Genomic DNA, 6,000 nt, shown 5'->3' on the forward strand with positions numbered 1-6,000 from the left:
TTTTCTCCCATTTGGTTATGGTAAAAGTCACAGGGGAAAATTACACTTGCCTTCTGAGGAGAGAAAGCAAACTATCTAATATCACCAAAACCAACACTCAATCTCTAATGGTTCTTGTAATGGAAGAGCCAGTAGATTCCACAATTTATCACCTAAAATGACCTGTTTTTGCTCCTAATCCCTTTTTGTTGATTATTTCTAAAGCAAACAATCATTTTGGTTGTGATTTGTCTGAAGCCGCAGAGTAAATGTTGAGGAGGTTAGTAAGAAATATATTCCACTTTGTTTCCACCTCTTGAAGATACTTACATGAATTGAAGAAGTGTTAATTATCCTGTTTTAGGTAGTAACATTGCTGGAGTCATATTCAGGGCTGGCCCTCCTGTGAGATAAACTGAATCTCTTGGTCAGGTGACAGATCAGGAGTTGTCGTCATTGTCATCATCAGCATCATCATCAAACTCATTGATATTACACCATATTGCCTTTTGTGAAGAACCAAAACAGCTTAGATAATTATCCTCCACGCCACTCCGTTCCACTTCACTCCACTCCCAAGAAAAATGCTGACATGTAGAGTAGACTGAGACTTTGTGACTGGTTCAGAGCTGCCTAGTGAGCTTCATGACTGAATGTGGACTAGAACGCAAATCACTTGGATCCTCAGTTCAGCATTCTATCCACCATATCATAATAGCTTTCATTATGAAGAAGGAACCGTAAAGCATGCCATTTGGTTCAGAATACCTTTCTAAAGAGACTGGCCACACGATCCCTTAGGGGGAGTGTGGGAGTTGGCAGCGATGGGTCATGCTGGTGGGACATCTTGCCCTATTACCAATTTGCTTGGATCCTTCTTACTTCTCTGTCCCTCTGGGGCAAATAACACAAAAATAAGGTTGTTTTGAGTGTGCTTGCTCTATGTCATTGTTGAAGGAAATTCTTTGTTTGTTACTTACAAGGCAAAACTGTGCAATTGGCATAAGAAGGATGCCTCACTCTCATATGCAATTTACTGAAACTAATTTTTAGATCATAAGTGAAAATTAGTTATTTATGGGTTTTTAAATGAAAAATTGTTATGTCTGAATTTGCTTATCTAGGCCTTCAGAATTTATACTTTAAAACACAATAGTGATCCTCATCCATGTGTCTAACTGGCTGTGTCCATTCCGTAGATCAATACAGACAAGTGAACAGCAATGATATGGTTGAGTCTGGCTGCACTCTTGAGAAGTCCTATTGCTCCGAGGTTCCTTTTGCTTCAAAGTCAGGGTGTTTAGAGGGAGAAAATTCTTCAGGAGATGCATTTTCAATGGGAAGACTGTCCTGCTTTGTGGGGTGGTGGGGGGGGGGCTCTCTTTGCAGGTTAAAAAGCACAGTCATTAGGGCTGCTTTAGAATCTCATGTGTACAGGGGCTTGTTTCAAAGTGACTGTGCATTAACATCTCCAACATGTACAAAGTTGGCTTATCACTGTGTATAAAGCTTAGGCTTGAGAAAGTCTCCCTGACATGAGGCTTTGCAGATGCAGAGAGATTTTGATGTTGGGTCACAGTCAAATGTGAAATACCCCACAGGCATATCAGAGGTGCTGTAGCCCAGTAATACCTTCAGCAAACACATTGTTGAATGTTTTGTCACTTCTAACAAAATCTCTCTAGGATTCACATTTTCTGAAATGACCGTGAGCTGCCTATACTTACACCTCATCTTTAAACTCCTTTCTGAGTAGAAGGTTTATATGTCTGAACAAAGCACCATAGATCAGTGCCAGTAAAAAATGAAAAAGAAGTAGTGAACTGTATGAATGGCAAAGACCTCTTTTTTAAAAGTAAAGATAAGGCAGGAGGGTTGCTCTGTCTGCCTTATATATGTTCAAACTCTGATGAAAGAAGAGTCCTGAAGAAAAGCGCCATTTGACCCTGGGTGAAGTAAAGATGGGGTGGACACAGAGGAACCCAGCGAAAAGTGATGCAAGTGAGGTAGTGTAGTCTGAAGTCAGAATTTATGTGTGTGTTATTAACTCTGTTCTGTCATATCTATAAAGTGCACAGCACATTTTCTTGATAAGGAATGTGTTCCTTGGGTGCTGACAAGTTCAGGTCCCCATGGCTGGAGAGGTCATGGATACTTGGAAACCGAGGAGGAGAGCCCGGATGGAGATGGGAGCCAGGTAGCCTGCATTAGGCAAGAGAAGGTAGGGACCAGGAGGCTAGTGTAGAAAGCATCAAGCACTCAGAGGAGGGAGGAATCTTCAAGTTTAGAAGGACAGTGTTGTGCAGTGGTTGCAGCATGGGGGTGGCCCAGCAACATGCAGCAAAACAGACTCTACTCCCTGAACATTGTTTACCCTCAAGCTCTGGTGGCAGATTGAGGACTTAGGAGACCTAGGTGCAAGTTAACACTTACCCATGAAACTAGTCGAGTACAATTGGGCCAGGAATATGGAGATAAAATGTTGGGATATTGAAATGTGTGTACCGTTCCAGACTCTATGGAGAAAGAGTGGGCTTAAATAACTTAATAAATAACAGGCTGCTGCCAGAATGAAGGGAGATGCAACACTCAAATCTAGAAGAAAACATTTAGACCATAGTGCAAAATATGCTGGATTTGTGTTATAGGGACTTTGCCTTTTTATACTATTTTAAGTCAATATTAAAATAAAGAAGTAAAATATTCTGCAATCATGTTACAATTTTGTTTTACTTTTTCATGATTTGTAATGTTTATAATGTATTTCAATGCCCCAGAATTTGTTTTTCAGGTTACATATAACTACATATATATACTCATTTAGTATAGCTATATACTATAGCTAAATAATTGATGTGGCTTTTGAAAGCCAACTGAGAAAGGCTATCTATATTTGGTCTTCCATGAGTATCTTTGTTATCATTGTGAACTATTAGCTTTTACAGATAAGTGAAAGATGCATATGCTGTTATTTTAAACCCTGATTTCTACAGAAGTCTTTCTTTTCCTTTTATGAAGAATTTCCAAGGACATTCAAGCTTACTTGCAAAACTAATATTTCTTCTGTTGGAAGCAAAGTCATTCAGCAAAAATGACCTTTCATCCAAAATGTTTTCAATTGTGCAAATATATTCCACTTCAGTGCTGAAGTTCTATACAGTTCAAGAGTCGTACTATTTGGAACTCTTTCCTCCCTTACTCAAATTGCTGGTAGTAGAAGCAGTGGCCCAAATTAGTGGGGAAAAACGAATGTTCTAGCTCTGCAATCTTCATTGTCCCATCACAATGGCTTACATTTTTGTATAGTGACCCATGTTACATATTTATCTAAAATCCACCAGGGAGAAGTAATTGTTATGGGAATGTGCCAAAAAATATAGCCTTTAGTAAGGCAGGAAGAGTGTTGGCCACCTCCGAATACCCACATTCTTTCCATTCTCTTTCCAAGCTTGTTATACATGAACACCTTTTCCAAATTTCTGGTTGTAAGATGTCTTAATTGTAGACATGCAAATAAGGCCGAGGTGGAGATAGATATTTGTGATGCCAGAATGCTTTCAGAAAGCCAAAGAGATTTTATTTTATTTTCAAAAGCATGACTAGACACTTATTATGATCAAATGGTAAAGCTCTTGACAGCTATGAACTTTTGAGAGCTATAAATGTAGGTCTGGTGAGATATATTGTTATGAGTGGAGAAATAAGGAGAGGATTCTTTTTCGTTTTCCTACCCTTTTTCTCTTGAATATTAATATAAGATTAAAATATGATTTAAAAACATTTTTGTTACAATGTAATCACAATTAGAACATTAGATATATAGATATAGATGATTAGATTAGACTACAATAGATGTAGATATATAGAAAAAGCATTCATTTTCTATTAATGGTTCTCATGCACTCTAATTGCAATCATGGAGGGAAAAGTCAGTCTTTTTAGTAAATAGCATCCCTTGATTAATGTCACCGCAAATAGCACTTTGATATTTCAAGTCTGTACCATTTTTTTGGAACACAGAAGTCTAGGAGTTGTCTGGCAGGAAGGATTTGAATGTCAGCTATTTCATCAACAAACTGAGCATAATAGATACAGCAGTGCCCTAAAGTGTGGAAGGGAACAGTTACATTACATCTTATAATAGTGCTCATGTGTCTGCCTTCCCTCTTCCTGGACATTTTTGCCTGCATGGGTGAGAGAATCACTGTGATGGATTATACCATTTTGGGAATCTCTACCTGTGCACTCTTCTTACCTGCACTCACTTTATAAGAGGAATATCACTTCTTTGATCTACTTTAGGGAGTGAGAAATACATTTGTGGCATCAAGAGGACTACTATTGGACTACTGGGACTACTATTTTGGAGTGGCTATGATACTAAAGCTTTCTAACAGGGAATTGTTTCCGTGGAACATCACATATTTCATTAAAATTCAAAACTTTTTTTTAAAATTAGGAGCAATTTAGAGAAACTATGTGACCAGCCTGACAACTAAAACATCTTCAATCCAGTTTAGCAGCTATGACCTATAGGAGTCCCAAGCTCTGGGAATGGGTAGAGGAGCTTTATTGATCTGAATTGGAACCCCATGTCTACAGTGAAAAATGAAAGCAGGCATACTTGATAGAAATAAAGCAATGCTTGTTTTTGCCCTAAGGTGATCACCATAGCTGATTTTGTGGATCATGACCGTGCATTATTTAATTATTTTTTATGATGATGCTGAAGATGATTTCCAGGGAAAGGGACCTGTGGGATTTTCTGCCTTAGGTACTATGCACCTTAAAATTAGGTGGGAACACATGTCCTTTTCCTCTATTCAGCTCTGCTTCTGGATTCTGACTATAGGACACAAATTCTTTCCACAGAACCATTCAACAATGTTACTCCCATGTTAGTCCCACCTCTTTCTTCTGTCAGATTCCTTATGCTATCTTGTTGTTACTCATGAAGTCATGTCCGACTCATCGTGACCTCATGGACAACCTTCCTCCAGGCCTTCCTGTCCTCCACCATCCCCCGGAGTCCACTTAAGCTCATACCAACTGCTTCAGTGACTCCATCTAGCCACCTCATCCTCTGCCATCCCCTTCTTCTTTTGCCATCCATTGTTCCCAGCATCAGGCTCTTCTTCAGGGAGTTCTTCCTTCTCATTAGGTGGCCAAAGAATATGAGTTTCATCGTCAGGATCTGGCCTTCTGAAGAGCAGTCAGGGTTGATCTCCTCTAGGACTGACCGGTTGGATCGCCTTGCAGTCCAAGGGACTCACAGGAGTCTCCTCCAGCACCACAATTCAAAGGCCTCAGTCCTTTTGCACTCAGCCTTCCTTATGGTCCAGCTTTCACAGCCATACATTGCAACTGGGAAAACCATAGCCTTGACTACACGCACTTTTGTTGGCAGGGTGATGTCTCTGCTTTTAGTATACTGTCTAGATTTGCCATAGCTTTCCTCCCCAGGAGCAAGCGTCTTTTAATTTCTTGGCTGCACTCCACATCTGCAGTGATCTTGGAGCCCAGGAAAATAAAATCTGTCACTACCTCCATTTCTTCCCCATCTATTTGCCAGGACCGGATGCCATGATCTTAGTTTTCTTAATGCTGAGTTTCAAGACAACTTTTGCACTCTCCTCCTTCACCCGCATCAAGAGGCTCTTTAGTTCCTCTTCACTTCCTGCCATTAGAGTGGTACCATCTGCATATCTGAGGTTGTTGATATTTCTCCCAGAAATCTTAATTCCAACTGGTGATTCATCTAGCCCCGCCTTTCTTATAATGTGCTCTGCATATAAGTTAAATAGGCAGGGCAACAGTATACAGCCTTGCCGAACTCCTTTCTCAATTTTGAACCAATCAGTGGTTCCGTGTCCAGTTCTCACTGTTTCTTCTTGACCTGCATATAGGTTTCTCAAGAGACAAATAGGATGGTCTGGTACTCCCATCTCTTTAAGAACTTGCCACAATTGGTCGTGATCCACACAATCAAAGGCTTTAGCATAGTCAATGAAGCAGAAGTAG

The sequence above is a fragment of the Varanus komodoensis genome, unplaced genomic scaffold (assembly GCF_004798865.1).
Source record: "Varanus komodoensis strain SLA01 unplaced genomic scaffold, ASM479886v1 scaffold8, whole genome shotgun sequence".
Taxonomy (NCBI): Eukaryota; Metazoa; Chordata; class Lepidosauria; order Squamata; family Varanidae; genus Varanus; species Varanus komodoensis.